The sequence below is a fragment of the Coptis chinensis genome, chromosome 8, assembly GCF_015680905.1.
Source record: "Coptis chinensis isolate HL-2020 chromosome 8, ASM1568090v1, whole genome shotgun sequence".
In the NCBI taxonomy this organism is placed as follows: Eukaryota; Viridiplantae; Streptophyta; class Magnoliopsida; order Ranunculales; family Ranunculaceae; genus Coptis; species Coptis chinensis.
In genome coordinates this window covers 93,279,888-93,297,960 of record NC_141463.1, presented here as the reverse complement: position 1 = coordinate 93,297,960, position 18,073 = coordinate 93,279,888, and the positions used below count along the sequence as shown (strand labels likewise).

The window sequence follows — 18,073 nt, the reverse complement described above, 5'->3', positions numbered from 1 at the left end:
TGTGCGCAGGAATGAGAGCCGTTGACAGTACTTCTTTGTTGCAATACACCAGTACTTGTGTGCCTATATAAGTGGCCCAGATGCCTACGCATAGGTACACCCTACGCACACTAGCTTTTCGGATTTCGAAATTAGTCGAAATTCCAAATATAAAGGGGTCCAAATTTGATGAATTTTGGTTTTTGGATTTGTCGGAATTTCGAACTATGTATCTAACCAAACAGAATGTGTGGCCCAAAGGGCCCCATCCGCGACTACAAATCTTCCTCACAAAATATGACATGGCTAATCCAAGTGATTTAGGGGTTTGTGCAATTTTGTATATTCCAAATCAGTATCCATGTGATCTATCTAAAAACACTCAAAAGTCAACAATTGTGGGTGGGCTTCAAAACTAATTGGGCTTCCAAATTTAACATGGTACTGTATATAGGGCTGGCTCAATTGATGCTATTGGGTTTATGGATAATGACTAATTGGACTGGTAGAGGAGATAGCACCGAAGGCGCGACGAGTTCATGCTAGATAGTGTCGTAGACGCGTTGAGTTCATCAATGTTGTACGACACGGGCATACCCTAGTAATGAACAAAAGATAAAAATAAGAAGAGGGCCAAATAAGAAATAAATTTGTTTAGTACTAATTTGTAATTAACACCAATAATTAATACTTTAATTCGTAATAACACCGTAGTAATTGAGTCATAGTAATAGTAATTAACCACTATGCGATGGTCATAATAGATGGTCATCGAGGCCTACATCATGATCCTCATCAAAGCCTACTTCACATCAAGGCCCAAAATATCGAATTAAGTGAATATTTCGATGTACCCAAAAACGGAAAAATATCGGATATATCGGAAATATCAGAGATATGTATTTTTTTGTTGACCAGTCAAAATTTTATTTATGTCGATATAAAGGAAATATCGTCGATTATATCAGAAATATCATCAACATATCAGTCAAAGTCAACAATATTTGGTCAAAGTCAACAATATCGATCAAAGTCAAAAATTTATAACGGATATATCGGTCGATATATATCGTTATATCGGAAATTGCGATATATATCGGAAAAAAAGAGGGATTCAATATTCGGTTGAGATATATCAAATATATCCATTACGGTGTACCAAAAAAATGATATATATCAGATATATCGGCCGATATTTTGGGCCTTGCTTCCCTCACTTCACTAACCCAATTAGTCAATATGCTACACCTGGTTCCACGATTTTAGTGGCACCTTGCTCATAAAAGCACCACATGGGAATATCTCCTCTATCTCTTATTCTTCCGATAGGGTGTATTTGAGATCAAACAACACAAACCCTGTTTTGTAAGTACCTCTCGTTACCATTCTATCAAAACCCCACACCCATCAACTTTCTCCTTCACGCCCTTGCCACCAACAATTAATGCACATCGTATCAACCGCATACTTGTGTCTCTGGTATGCCTTGTTTTGTAAATGAGTACTCTCACAGCAGACTTGGGGACTCAAAACAAATAAGGACACCATCAACAATATGTCACTATCTACTCTTATTCAACCCACGTATATAATGGCTCTCCATAACCACTTCTCTCCAGCACTCTAATCTATTTCTCAAAATTACCACTCTCAAGCTCTCTTCACAAACTAAGAGAGACAAGGTTTGGTTTTTAAGAGAGAAACTCTAACACTTTCAAGGTCTTCATAGTTTTGAAGTTTTGAAGCAAACATGGTTCTTCTAAGGAAAAGTAAGGACACTAAACTTGCGCTGACTAAACTTGGTTTGGCGGTATATATTTTCAAATGCCAACACTAAGTGAAAATGATTAGTATTGTGAGGACCATAATGTTAATGTGAATCAACGCCCCTAAACTTAGTGCTCACTTTACATGGTTCGTGTTCTTAGTTCTTCAGATCTATTAATATAGCATATTAGGTGCACAACACCAACACCACCCGCAGTACCTAGAAACAACTATAATATTTATGAACGGGTCAATTTGGTGCAATCAGAGTTGGAAATTCTTAAACTTGATGTGCAAGATCTGAAAAGGGCTTTAGAATCGGCACTAAGCGAACTCAAGGACAATGTTACAATACTTAGAGCCTATTTTATGAATGGGAAGGAACCCATACCGAAGATATACATGAAGGCATTGAGATAATTGATCGAGAGCTACGAAAAGATGTCTTTAAGACACCTCCCCTTGTGAGAAGATGCAATATGTTCCTTCACGGACACTCCTTTTGCAAAGAGGAGGATAATAACAGAGGTAATTGTGTGAGTTTGCTACTATTTCTCTACTTACATTAAGGTATTTACTTTCATATTTTGACTTTTTGAATGATTTTATAGTCTGATCTATTGGTGGTTTGTTGGTTGGGATGTTAACGAGTGTCAAATTGAAATGTATACCACATAATGTGTCATATTCTAACTGATTTCATAGTATCAACACACCTCAATATGTTACATAGAGTATCATATTTCAAAATATACCACATAAAGTGGGATATGCAGGACTGATTTCATAGTAGTGAACACACCTCAATATGTAAATATAGATTGTCATATTAAAAATTAGACCACATATAGTGTCCTATTCAACCGATTTCCGCGATGAACACAACTCAATATGTCACCGCAGTATCATATTTCCAATTAGAGCACGTAAAGTTTCATATTCTGAACTGCTTTCATATTTATGAACACACCTCAATATGTCACATAGAGTATCATATTTACAATTAGAACTGCGTAAATGTCATATTTAGAACTCGCTTTCATATTTATGAACACACCTCAATATGTCACATAGTAATTTATTAAACTTTCTAGATTGAATCGACAACAAGGTTGAAGATTATCCATTTAAAGATGTGAAGGCAGATTTGGGTACAACCTCAATGCATCGCTAGCGATGGAGAAAGCAACCTCAGATTCGCCAATATATATACTTCCTTATAGAAAAGCAGGGTAAATGGTGTTGGCTTATGTACATGGATAATTTTAGTATAACTTCATCCAAACCATACTGAATTCCTTTTCTTTGGTGTAGGGACTTCATCGTGGACTTCAACAAATGGTCTGAGAACAGATCCACATTTAAGTGTTTACTTGGGAATGGCAGAGTAACTAGCTTCGTTATGTTCTACGATTGCATTTTGTTGCACTATTTTTAATTAGAAACTGCTAATGATTTTGGGATTACAAAATAATTTAATTACCTTGCTACTTGCTATATTTGGTGTAGTTGGTTTTGCTTGGTGTGCGTGCACTGAACGCGGAGGAAAACAACAAGCCTACTTAACTGATAGGCACTATTACTACCAATGCTAATGGGTGCGTAGTAAGGTATGAAGTGAAAATGGTTTTGTTCTATAATAAAAGGCTAACATGATGATGTACCTTTGAGTACCCAATGTTATTTTTTTATAGGCTAAACCAAAAAATGAGATGCAGCTAACGCTCAGTATCTTCCAAATGAGAAAATGGTCAGAAAAAAAATGAAAATAGTATCTCTATTCTGTCTATGGCTACACATGCACACAGAGTCACTGCCCTCACTGGTGTGTGTGGGTGTTTTTGATGGCGGCATTTGTGCGCTTGAAGGTAATAACTAATAATCCTAAGTAGTTTGGAGGTACCTGTATGTACATTATATTCTTTTTGAACATATAATCCACATAACCACATTTTGCCCACGACACTTTTTTCTAAAAACGTCAGTTTTTTCGTCTTTACTTTATAACAATTTGTCAAATGACTATACCCTTTTATTGTTCAGGCCTTTTTAGCGTGGCAGTATAATGAGCTTTTGTTTGTTTTGTGTAGACGAACAGTACGATCTACTAATAAAAGTTGCATCTCTAAAGAAGTGGTCTTAGGAGCTCCGTTACGCGTGGTATTAAAGCATCTTGCTTCAAGGACAGTCGCTCCAGATATAGACCAGCTTGTTGCTGTTGTGCACCGTCAAAGGAGTCTTTTCTTCCTTGTTCCCGAAGTAAGATTTATTTCATGTTATGAAAATAAGTTTTTTCTTTTTACTAAATAAAGCTTGTTTGCTCTTTTGCTTGGCATTAAATCACTACTGTGACCATTCATGTGTGGCAAACATTTTGTTCATGCTTGAGTTCATTCAGATCAATGTGGACAACATTTTTCCCCATGGATGCCCATTTGTCATGTGCCGATATCTATATGCTTGAGAGAGAAGCGAGCTAGTACTTCCTGATAGTTTAATAGATTCTGATGGTTCTTGGATGTTTTCGTTTTTCTTTTTTGTTATTGTTTTACTTGAATTTAGTAAGAAAAAGCTAAAAGAAGAATGAGGAAAAAAAAGGATAAACTATTGTGTATATGTAATTTCACGATTGTTGGATTGAGTACATTTTATAATATGGCAGGACGATAAAGTCACCGTAGTGTTTCCCATGAGATTCAAGGACTCCGTAGATAATGGTTCTGGCAACTTCTTTCCCTGCAGGTAAATAATTACCAATTTCATTAATACCAAATACTCAAATTCTCATAAATGTAATGCTATGGGTTCTGCTTATTTCCTTTCATAAGATTTATGATGGAAAAGTGCATCCCCAAGTGATATTAGGTTCATTGAAAAAATTTCTCAGATTGTTAGTTCTTTTAATATATCTAGAGCAGCTAAAAGTGATAGTTTCACTTGATAATACTATTACATCCATGTAACATACTCTAGTAAACCTTAGTTTTATATCAGAAGTTTCTCAGGTGGTAAGTAATAACTTCAGGAGTTTGTGAAGCAAGGCGCAGTGCTAGTCTCAACAATGCTCCTCCATGTTTTTGGTCTCCTTCTCCACCTCGAGGTTGGAAGGGGCTCCTTCTCAAGCATTATCTGCAAATGCAGGATTCTTCACTTTTTGGTAATTAGCGGAAGCTTGACACCCTCTTCTATCCATAACACACACCGCACGTGGGTCGCGTCTCATGGTGTCATTTTCATCCTTGTGCATTGCTGTGATTTCCGCCCGTCATGTGGAAGGCAGAAAATTGGGACAAGAACAGTTTGGAGTTTATTAACATTTCATGCATCGTTAGTTATCATGTCAAGGTGAAATTTCTCTTCTTTAATCAGTTCTTGTTCATTTTGCTCTTCAAGTTCTTAATTTACTGTTTTACATGGCTTGTCCACAAAGGAGTATTTTTCCTTTGATAAGTTTGTATTAGTTGAATTGCATTAGTTACACACTTACATTACTATATGCCAGCAGCATTGAAGTCAAGACTGATAATTCAAAATTCTTAAACAGAAAAAATAGGAATAGAGGATATTTGTGGAAAAAGCCAAATAGAATTGTTTTGATATGTTCCACACCATTGATGGTGGAACCCTTAGGGGTCTAGACTTAAGTGCATATCTAGGGCTCTAAAGGAAGGCAAGAAGTCTGGGAAGCACGCCTAAGGGGCGCCATCAGAAAACAGGAAGGCGACTGATCTTAGGTGTGGTACATAGGTTCCCATTTCAGATCTAAAACATACTTTTGATACTGCGCCAAAGAAATAATTATAGAAATAAGAAGTTAAAATAAAAATAAAAATTAGTGGAATCGAGACTGCTAGACCACTCTTAATGGTGTTTGGGTTATTGAGCCTTTCAATTCGGGCATTGAGATTCAGAATGCTGAAGGCTTTAAGCCGTAGGAAACTTTTAGAATTTGATTTTTGTGCAGTTTGCTTGGGAAATTGGGGAACTGAAACTCCTGATTTTCATTTTAGACCATTGATTAAGGGGAAGCAATCTAAAGCTTTAGATTGTTAATGTTTAAGCTTGTCATAATTCATAATTTGAGGATCTAGTTTTAGCTGAACCATTTTGGTGACATATTTTAAGAAAATTCGAATTTGTAAATGCAAGTGAGTGCATTTTTAGGTGTTTGTATTATTACTTATTTATGTATATTATTTTAAATTCTTTTTACTAATAACAGAAGAGTGCTGAGGGCTCCCATTTCATTGTAGTGTTATATATCAGATACAAATAAAACATACTATTCTCATAATTGTTACCCGTCTTTCCCTTCTTGGCAGTGCTCTGAAGGTTTTATGCATACCAGATTGAGGCGTCGGGTGGAGTCATTGATTCAGGTTGGCCTTTTTCAACTCCAGTTGCTACTTGAACTTCAAAGTTCTCATATACTGTATAAGCGTATACTGTGATCCAACTAGACTTTTCAGTACCAATCATGCAACTATCGTCTATACACTTGTATGTTGCCAGACTAATAGTGTACTTGTACCTTCTCTTTTACTTAGTCTGATTTGTTTTAGAGAAAATACTAAGCTCTTCATGGTAACAGTGGTTATCCACGGCAAAAAGCCTACTGTATTGAGCATAAGCATACCATCTTATTTACTTCTACTTCTATGCACCAACTGCAGATCACATACTCTGTTTTGTGTGAGCCTGCTATATGGTTCATATACTGGTGGAGTAAAAAAGTACCCTAGAATGTATATGTAAGACCTAGCACTATACCATGTGGCATAACATTGTTTTATAGCGAAAAGACCCCAGATCTAACAGGGAAGAGGAAAGGTCACGTTCAAACAATAGGACTAATACAAACATTAATGTTCCTCGCATCTTGAAGTGACATTTCTTTCTCTGCCTTCTCCATTTCGGTTGATTTCCACTGTCTTTCCTGTGTCGTGGTTCACTTAATGCCATTATTTGCCTGTCTGTGTACAATGTTTACTTATATAATAAGATAGACCACAAATTATCCCTGAAAAATAGTTGTTATTGCAAAAATCCCTTGGCTGCTGCAGCCTGCAACAAACCTGCCTTTTTGTTGTAAAATATTTTGTCCACAAATTGCAACAAATTATATAATTTAATTTTGTTTTGCTAAGTTTTGTTTTTTAATCGAATATGCCAATAAGTATGTTTCAGTCACCCTGATAATCTGATGCTTACGTACGTGTGTATTATAATGTTTTCTATTTCTCATCTGCTGTATATATATGCAAGTGTGATTGCTGGGTTAAGTGTTTAAACCTGATTGGCTTAATTCCATGAGGTTATGGTGCCCCATTTCATGCATTTCTTCCTCAGTTATTACTCAAGTAATATAAGTCATCAACAATAATCGAAATCTATATTGCAACAGGCTCTGGATCGCGCAAAGTCTGATTCTGAGGGGTTGAATAGAACTGCACAAAGCGGATCTTTTTAAGCGATTGGTTTGTCCAAGAAAAACTACAAGATGCTTTTATATTCCTTGTTTAATCTGTGAGAAATGCTAATCAACTTCTATTTTGTGTGTTTATTTGTTTGTAGAGCCTCAGGACTCGCGCTCAACTCAATTTCGTAGTCTTGTTGGAAGGAAGGTTGAAAGTATAGTGTTTACAAGTGTTGAATGGAGTTCTGCATTCATCATCTTGAAGGCCAACCGATATCAATTTCAAGGTCCGGGATTTTGTATATCTTATCAATCCCTTCAGGATAAATCTGAAGATGTCTTTGCTGCCTGAAAAACATTCAAGAATTTTGTAATTCTGATGTCCCTATTACATAGAGACAACGTCTAGGTATTTATGTAGAAGATGCCCTGTAATTGAATGTATTAACTTCGTACATTTGTCTTCTAATTTTCACTTCTTTAAGCAAATTACAGGGCAGCACCCTGTGTCTAGCCGAAGGCTCACCTTGCCCAAGGCCCATTACATAATTATATAGTAAAGAAATCACAACAAACACTTGTGGGATTTAGAATTGAGCTAGAAGCTCTTGTCGAGACTTAAAAGTTCACTTTAATTTAAAATTATTATACTGTAGTGGTCCTCCACCCTATAAAGTAGGGGAAAAAATGTCTTGCTTGTGCACTCATTCGAAGACCTCCTATGTCCTGTCTTTACATTGATAAGTAAACCATGCATGAGAATCCAAGACATTCAAAGTAAAAAGAACGTTGATTGTGATGATTTTCTCCACAATTCCACAACTGTAAGCCTAAAAAAGTTGTCATTGTTGACTCTTAAAGTCAATTGAAAGTCTTTTGAGATTTATTTATTTTGGGGGGGGGGGGGGCGGGGGGAGTTTGTTCATAGAAACATCTAAAGGTTTGAGGAATTTTCAAGTTACCAACTTCCAATGGTATTGACCCGCTCAATGTAAATAAACGAGAGGACAGAGCAAAATCTTGTTCTGATATGGTACCTGTAAAATTGTTACGCGAAATGTTCAAAATGTGCAGAATTTGATTTACCTAGCCTAGAAGCAATGCGTCAAGACCTTAATAATAAGTAACATGAGAATCTCGGGTGTGTTGAGTAACACTGTGGTTCACTGGATATCACCTCACCAGTTGTAGCTTATCTATATTGGATTATATTTTCTGATCCTCTTACCATTCCTTTGGTAGAGATCTTTTATTTATGTATAGATAATTAGATATTGTACGAGATAACAAGAATTATGGGATATGTAGGAATGTAACTGGTATAAATAACTTTAGTATCAATAAAATCCTTGAGTTCATGATCACACTTGACAGGGTGAACAATCTCCATGAGTTAGAAAAGTTTTCTACACGGCAAGACCTTAATAAGTAATAGAATCCAAGACATTCAATTCCACAACTTGAAGACCAACCGATATCAATTTCAAGGTCCCGACAAGATTATTACAAAAACAAGTTATCATGGGCATAATATCTTATCAATCCCTTCAGGATAAATCTCAAGATGCCTTCGCTGCCTGAAAAACATTCAAAGAATTTTGTAATTCTGATGTCCCTATTACATAGAGACAACGTCTAGGTATTTATGTAGAAGATGCATTGTAATTGAATGTATTAATTTCGTACATTTGTCTTCTAATTTTCAGTTCTTTAACTTTGTATGTGTGTGTGTGGGAGGGAATAACCAAATTAGAGCATTCCCAATGTAGGTGGATGTGGTGGGAATGTGACTTTATTCACCTCTTTATGGTTCAAAACTTTTGCCCAAAGCAAAGGTGAATATGGTGGTGACTATTTTCCAAGTCAAAGCGAAGGTGAAACCTTCAACTGAGATAGTGGCTGAGTTACGAACCCGGACGGGATGTTGGATTCCGTCCTCGTGTTTTTTAAAAAAAAATGATTTTTTTTCGGACGGAATGTTTTATTCCGTCGTTTTTTCGGGTTTTAACTTCATACGGGATGTTTCATTCCGTTTGGGTGCGTTTTTTCAATTTTTACATTCGAGGCGGAATCCAACATCCGTCCGAGATTAATATTCACCTTTGCATTGAAAGCAACCTCATTTTGTTTTTCATCAAAGCGGTGAAAAAAGGGGAAATTTGTCTATGTGGAGGTGAATATTTGTGACTTGCATTGGGATGCTCTTACATGGCAGCCTGTCTCTAGCCCGAAGGCTCACCCTGCCTAAGGCCCATCACATAATTATACAATAAAGAAATCACAACCAACACTTGTGGGATTCGAATTTGCAATTTCTCCCGTAAGAGCATTCCCAATGCAGATGAATATCAAGGGGATGTGACAATATTCATCTCCAAATGGTTAAAAACCTTTGCCCAATGCAAATGTGAATATAAAGGTGACTATTTTCCCAAGTTAAAACGAGAGTGAAACCTTCAACCGAGATAGTAGCTGAGTTGAAAACTTCGGACGGAATGTTTTATTCCGTCTCGTGTGTTTTTTTTAATTTTTTCGGGGGGTTTTTTTTTTCGTGACTTTCGACTTTTTTTCGGTTTTTTTTTTTTTTTAAACTTCATAAGGGATGTTTCATTCTGTCCGGCGTGTTTTTTCGATTTTTATATTCAGACGGAATCAAACATCCCGTTCAAGAATAATAGTCACTTTTGCATTGGGTAGCCTCACTTTGCTTTTCACCAAAACGGTGGAAAAGAGGGGAAATAGAGATGACGTGGAGGTGAATAAGAGTGGCTTGAATTGGGAATGCTCTAAGGAGAGGGGCAACCAATTGAGATTGAGAGCTAGAAGCTCTTGTCGAGACTTAGAAGTTCTAAAATAAGTAGGGTTAGCAAGTATTAACCCAGCCCCTGGCCAATTAGGATTTCCTCCATTAGATGGGAAATTAGGGTCTCCCCCCACCCCATACCAAAAAAAAAAAAAAAAACCCCAAGTTGATTTTTTTTTTTGTACTTAGAGGGAAACCCTAATTTCCCGTCTAGTGAATGAAAATCCTAATTAGCTCATCTAATGGGGTAATACTAGTTAACCCAAATAAATATTATATTGTGGTGGTCCTCCACCCTATAAAGTAGTGGAAAAATGTCTTGCTTATGCACTCATTCAAAGACCTCCTATGTCCCGTCTCTACATGCATGAGAATCCAAGACATTTAAAAGTAAAAGAACGTTGATTGTGATGATTTCATCCACAATTCCACAACTGTAAGCCAAAAAAAAATTTGTCATTGTTGACTCTTAAAGTCAACTGAAAGTCTTTGAGATTTATTTATGGGTAATTTCCCGATTATACCATGTCAATTCCTTCTCAATTAGACCACGCCTACATATTTTAACTTTTCAAAGGGTTTTTTGACTGTTTTGCCCTTGCGCATACTTCTAGACAAGAACCACGTGGACCAGCAAATTTGGTTTCGTCATTTCCATCGATTCCCAATGTGATGTGATTTGTGTTAATTAGCAACCACACGATCGTTGAATCACCATCTTCAAGTATTAAAACATAGTCTCTCTCAATTGAAAAAACGAGTTTTTAAAACTTAATTTAAAACTATTTGTTAGAAAATTAAAATGGGTTAGCGACTAAAACGGTAGTCCCAATTTTCTAAAAAAAAATCTAAATGTTTTCAAAGAACCGGAAGACATATCTGCGGCCTACAATTTAGTATGTCACATATCATCCATTTTTACAGATTTTACTTGAGAGAAAAATGAATGATATATGACATATATCATCCAAAAGGGTGCTAGTCCCATTTTATGGGGTGTCAATACCGCCGCCCACCATTTTAATTTGGTACTTGTAGCAAACCTTTGGTTATACATTTAGGGAACTGAATTTTTCACACTCATTTTACTTCATCTACAATTTTGCAAGGTGAAAAGACTAACATACCCTCACACTTAAAGAGGGCAAAAAGTGAGAAAATTGTTAGGGCGGCCTTGAGTTTTGGGGGATCTAGGCGAGTTCATAAATTGGGGCCGATGTAAGTATGGAGTAAAGAAGAAAAAAAAATCACATCACACACACTTTGAAGAAGAAAATGATCTAGTTGTATTTTTTTTTGCACTCTTGCGATAACAAAATTTAATTTGAAAGTTAGAAAATATAGCATAAGCGTAGCATATGATTGGATGTGGTGACGGACTAATTTTCCTTCGGCAGGCCAGTTTAGTCTAACAAAAACTGTTGAAGAAGTTAGGGGTGGAGAGTGTAAAGAGTTACTCTAGCCATATAAGGAACAATAAAAAAGGTCCTACTCACAAGAAGTCTAAATCCAAGTACAGTGCAATTTCTCTTCTGTATTGTAAGTATCCTCCCTAAAATAGTCGCCCAAAGAGGAATTCCATTTGCGCGTCTCAAGAGAATAAAATAGACAATTGTTCTTGTCACCGAACGACATCGGAAAATAAATCTTGTTTTGCATCCTTTCTGATACTGCATTCATTAAAATAGAAGTTGAATGACTAACAAACAACATTTGATCCTCTAAGTTTCTTAAAACCTCCCAATTCAAATTTAAACGGTCCAACTTGTAGATATTAACATACTTCCCCTCTCGCCCGACAAAAACCGATAAAATTTCTCCATCACTCTCAACCAAATAGTTTTTGAGTCGATGAACAAGGTTCGGGTGTAAGAAGAATAGTCCATTTATCATCCCTTAGATCAAAACTCCCAAATATCTCTCAGCACCCAAGCAGTAGAATGCACCATCATGGAAAACAAGATTGTTGTTAGAAGGAAAAAATTCAACTTCATTTTCACGATACTCTTGTGTCCAAGCATCTTCTCCCAAATGCAAATATAAAATCTGAACATAGAATTTATGAAACCCAGCAATACCAAAAACTATACAATCTGGAGAAGTGGGCACCTGTGTGAACGAGAAACCATCATTTGCCCAATGTTTAGGTGGTAAATCTGGAAGTGTTACGGTGACCTTCGTGAAAGGGTTGAAGAAAAACATCGAATAATCACCTTTCGACATTAGACACCAACCATCCTTTGAGAAGCGAATTCTAGCACCCAATAGATCCGGCATATCAAAACAATAAGTGACATTATGCATTGGATCACAGAAACTGCATAGACTTGTTCTATTAGAAAACATAAGCTGGGGATATTGAGTTGTCAATGGGCTTTGAGGTATGGACGAGGCAAATGATTTACAAACACGGCCAAAGTTCACGAAATCAGCACTAGAATGGAGACACATTGCTATTGATCGTAGAATATCCATGGGAAGGTTAATCCACCGAAATCCAATAGATTCCTCCACAGGTTCCTCTACAGTTGCAAATTTATTGTCAGCCATCTCCATCTCCAGTTCCGTCTTAGGGACTGTATTTACATCTTCTTTCTGGATTTCCACGAGCCTAATTAAATAAAACTGATCAGATTTCATGTTAAAAAAGAAGAAGAAACATTAACGGATAAAACAGAGAGGAAAAAGCTGATCACATACCAGTTATTAGGCAGATACCAAAGGGTGTGAAGGAAGGTGTCGCTAAATTAGGACAAGGCAAATAATTTGATAGATTTCCATCTTCTAGATCAAACACGTATAGAAGATCGTCCGCCGAAATAGAGAAATATATGCAATTTCCTTTTTAAATCTAAGTTGGTAGCAGGGAGAGAAATAGAACCACATTCTGCAACAAAGAACACTTGATGGCCTATGGATTCTACTTTCACCCATACCTTCTTGTATAAATCCATCTTGAAAACCTCAACGTGAGCGACCTGAATAGCTTTGTGGCCTACATATAGTATGACAACAAGATAGATATCCCCACGTGATTCCACCAACTTTTTTTTCCAAACGTATAGTTGCAGAAAATTGAGGTCTCCCAAAGTCTAGCGACCTTACTGAAAGGGTGCCACAACTTTTCCTATCAATGATAACAGCCACTGATTGAGTAGTTAAGGCATATATAATGCCATCCTTGCAACTAATGGCTTTAACAATGTATTCTTCTGTGCCATGGTGCGTTCTCCCAAGCTCATAATTCTGTTTAGTCCATTTTTATCTCCTAGCTGCCATGTTAAAAACGATTTCTTAACCACAAACAAAACCATACAATCTGGAGTGGTAGGTGGAGACAATAGGATACATGTACCTATATCTTCAGGGGCCTCGACATCCCATGATGGTAAATCAATTTTTTCTCTTGTATCAGGATTCCACAAAAAACAGTGAACTTCTTCCGATATCCATAAATCCATCATAACCAACCATCCATGCATCGATGCTACACATTCTTTCTCTAGATTTTCTTCGCAGGTTCTGATGTAACTGTTGTTTTCTGAGTCAGATACATTGAAGAAGTTCAGTCTATTAGCATCTGCACCATTAGGGATGACAAGCCAAGGTGCTGGTCTACGAGCAGGTGGAAGAAGACTTCTGTTTTTCTTTGCAGTTGTCATCTTCTTCTTTATAATACGTCTTCCGTATTATTGAAATCAATCAAATACACCACTGTATTGATGTCAATCAAAAAGAATGAATTGAAGTAATGTACCTTCTTCAATAGAGGCAGATTTGAAGAACCAAATTTGATTACTTTGGTGGAGCAGAATTCAAGCAAACTGATTCTCTATTCACGTACCTTGATAGCAATTAATGAAGAATATCTACATATATATAGTGATAAAAAACCTAAAATTTAGAAATATGGTATTTTATAAGTTTGTAAAAAGTATCCCTTTCGTATTAGAATTGCATAGACTAATCATACTTGGAAGTGTATAATATAGGGGAGTCCTCACTGTTTTAAGAAAGTGGAAATGTCCTTTGATCTACTTTCTATTTTCGATTTGTCGTTGTTTCTATTATTATTTGAATCATGAACTGTTGTGGAAAGGATAAACTATGCTGCTTTCCTAATCTATTTGCTATAGGCAGAGATAATAAAGTTTGGCGTGGACAAATATAGAGAGTAGAAACGCTATACAGTTAGGGCTGGAAATGGTGACCTGAACCCAAACCATTTTAACAAGATTTATATTTTGATGTCTAAAAATTAATTTACATCATACATTTATATATGAAAATCATTAAAATAATATTTTTTTTTGTGTTTTTTAATATATATAGATATCCAAAATCCGACCCGAATCCGGATGGATCTTAATATAGTAAAAAGTTTTGAGTGAGAATCCGACCCGAACCCGCTACATTTCCAGCCTTACATACAGTATAAAAAAAATAGAAACGCCATAACAAATACTTCCATTGTGCATTAAAAACAAAAGAAAGTCGACCTTTTCATTTTTGCGCTAAACTGCCAATACAATGCAAAGCAGTTTGTTCAAGTATTTTTACTATTACTTGCGAAGACAACTGACCCACGAATGCAAAGCCCATGGGATTTGGGAATGACAATATTTGATTAGCATGGACTGTGCAGTGTTGCAAGCTTACAGTAGATGATGGTTTTACTTTTTATATACCCACAACGCCGTAGCTAGGTTGGGCAAAAAAAATATTGTATTGTTCCAAATTGGACTACAAGTACGTTATTTTCCACTGACTCACCATATGCAATTGAAAACACATGTAACTATGTAAATAAGATTTTCCCATTTTGCATGTTATGAATTATGTTCATTGTGGGGGTAGAAGCCATTTGTAATTTGGAGTCATTTCCAACCATCTTGGATTAAAATTACCACGAGCAGGAATTCAGGACCCTGGAGAGCTTTACGAGGACACTATAATTCGAAATTCTAATTTCAACCAGTTAACGATGGCTGAACATTCACCGTATATTATTATATATTTATATCGGCATCCCCGTTGAAGCTGTTGTAAGCTACATTCTTCAATTTAAGTCTAAAAGTTTGTGCCGATTCATTTTGGTGAATATCGTGAGCTATGCGATAATTAGTATACAACTATACCACTAATCCGAACTTGTATATTTCTCATCTTTTATGTAGAGAGGCATGCTGATTTTTTCTACTTTAATTTGCTGGGAAGCTAGAAAAAAGAGCATATCCTCCCATTGAGAGTATTGAGACTGAGAGTGTTGACAAACTTGCACGCAGACTGTTACTGTAGAGGTTTGGTGTTTTGGAGGTGAATGACATGAGGTTCTGTTTGATAGGGATTGGCTGCACTCTTATCAGGATAAGAGTTGCCTACGTATCAAATTTCTCGGGGCAAACTTGAATCTCTCTACTTATAGATGTTTGAGCTGACTTTCTTTATTTGCTGATCTAGGCCGTTATGAAGTGTAGATCCACCTTGTGTGCTATCTTGGTGATTCGTCATTACTCTGATGTTACAAAGTAAATGTCTCTTTGATTGTTGCGTTGACTGAGCTCGAGTGAATTGCTTAGCCGGATTTGCTTCCATAAATGGGTCAGAATTGATGTTAGGGGACGACACTGGTTTGGGTGGATTTGGTACGCTTATGATGAATTGGTACGAGCTGATGGAGTACGACCTGGTGTGTGGACACGTGTACTGTAGTGTAGAACGGAGGGTACTTACACATCCCCCTTTATTTTATACGTTCTGTGGACAGTTGTGGTGGAAAAAGGACGGGTAAAATAAAGCTTTACAACACGTGTCGGACAGCTGGTTATTTTAATTGGGTTTTGTAAAATGTGCGGGAACTGTTGGGCTGGATTCATGGGCCCAAAATCGCGACGGTTTGTAGGCGAGTCATGATTGCATTTGTGGGAATACGGAAAAGTTTTTTTTTTTTGAGGTTTGCACTGCCAAAGGGTTTTTTTGTGTGGGAAAGGGCATTCGTCTCTTCATTCTACCAGTTCAACGAAGAAAAAGCAGAGAGAAAAGGAAAACTAAACAACCTTTCTTTGTTCTTTCGTTTTCCAGGTGCGTTTCTTTGAAAAAAACTTGATCTTTGTTTCTTTTTGATTTCATAATGTCTATGACCAGTGATAGTTTGAGTAGGGAAGTGGAGGTAGATCAGTGGAGAGAGAGAACAGTAAGTGAGGTTAGAGTTCGTAGTGGAGATGGGGCTTCATCATCTTCTTCAGTAGAGACAATGGCTGAGGAGGTGGGGCCTAGGTCGCTTTATGCAGATATGAAGGAGGAGTTTGGTTAGGTAGATACCGACCGCCATGTACCGACTGGAAAGGAGAGAGGAGGTTATATAACAGTGATTACGTACTACGGGATGGGGGTGTCGTGGTTTGTTATGATCAGTTGAAGGCTGGGATGAGGTTGCCCTTTTCTCGTCTTATTGTGGAGTTTTTGAATTTTTGTGGAAAAGCCCCTTATCAGTCCGTAGGGAATAGTTTGAGGGTTTTCCATGTGTTGGATTTGTTGAATGAGAAGGGTTACTACAACATCTGTTTAGTAGATGTGTTGGAGCATTTTCTCGTGAAAAAGGTCGGTACGCATTGAACTTTAGTTTGCAGGTCGTAAAGAGGAAGTCTGATGTGATTGTGGGGGTGAGTAAGGAGGAATGGGGGCGTAGGCCGTTATTGGTTGTGGGTGATTACTGCCCCCCTGGTTGGACGCTTGATAATCGTAGTGTGAAGACTGATGGTAGGTCGTTTATTTGATGTAGGTCGTTTTGTGTTGTATGTCGTAGGTCGTTTGTTTTTGCTATAAGTTTGATATGATGACGTTCTGATAGTGTTGTTTTGTTTTTGCAGATGTTGCCATTTGTGGGCGTACTAATACTGACGCTATCAAAGGGTTTGCTTGTTTAAGTTGGAAGGAGAAACAAGTTTTGTTGGGGGAGGTTGCTCATTATTTTAAGAGGCGTGGATGGGTAAAAATCAACAAGAAGAAAGCTGAGCAAAAGAGAGGGCTCGAAAGTTTGTTCTTGATATCTCTGATTCTAGCTCGGATAATGTCACACCCTGAATTTCGACAAAATCGGAAAAACAATATTTGTTTCCGACTCTTCGATTTTCGAGGTGTGATGCACTCTCAACTTCCAAAAAAAACCCATCATTTATTTAATTATTCTAATAATTTGAAACCAATAAAAATTTAAATAAACAAAAGTCCTCTTCATTAAAAAAATTCACTAATATGATTAAGTTACAAATTTCCTTTCAACAACTCTTTAATTATAATTACAACTAAAAATACAAAACAACATTGTCTCAATTGAAAATCTATTATAGCTCAAGGGAAAACAAAACATATCCTGAAATGAGACGCTACGCGAACCACAAGCAGCAATCAACCTTCTTCAACACTAATCCTGTCATTATCAACTATGTTCATTTTATAAACACACCCGATAAACAAACATGAAAATCGGGTCAGCATTATAAACAATGCTGGTATGAGTAGCCATAAAATACAAATCATATATATATATATATATATATATATATATATATATATATATATATATATATATATATATATATATATATATATATATATATATAGATATAGGGTGACATCCTAATCTGTGACATCCTTATTGTACATCCTATCAAAAGTGCATTTAAACAATGAATTAGTGTATGATTTTTGTAGATATAATCTACTCTTCATGGATTATATATCTACAAAAAATTAGCTCAATCCAATATGTAGAACTTTGTCATCTGCCCGGTGTTTAAGTTTGCAATTTTATCTAACGGTCTAGAAATAATTTTAAGTTTGACAAGGCTAGAAATATCGAATTGAGCTAATTTTTTGTAGAGATATAATCCATGAAGAGTAGATTATATCTACAAAAAATCATACACTAATTCATTGTGATAGGATGTACAATAAGGATGTCACAGTTAGGATGTCACCCTAGCCGGACCCTATATATATATACACAAATAATACAGCAGTTAGTTCCTCTACCGAGGCACCTTAACATCCCAAGAATAATACAACATTCTTAAATACAATAATTAAGGCAGGTAGTTCCTCCACTG

General features: G+C 36.5%; 1 long non-coding RNA gene and 1 pseudogene across 1 annotated transcript; both read left to right on the top strand.

Moving 5' to 3' along the window:
* Window positions 1-3,544: 3,544 nt before the first annotated feature.
* On the top strand, window positions 3,545-7,333 carry LOC147484504 (actin-related protein 2/3 complex subunit 2A-like; annotated as a pseudogene).
* A 3-nt stretch (window positions 7,334-7,336) lies between these two features.
* LOC147484503 (uncharacterized) lies at window positions 7,337-8,863 on the top strand. The gene is made up of 2 exons (XR_015204789.1): window positions 7,337-7,449; window positions 8,651-8,863. It is a non-coding gene; the product is annotated as an uncharacterized LOC147484503 (long non-coding RNA).
* The last annotated feature ends 9,210 nt before the right edge of the window (window positions 8,864-18,073 follow it).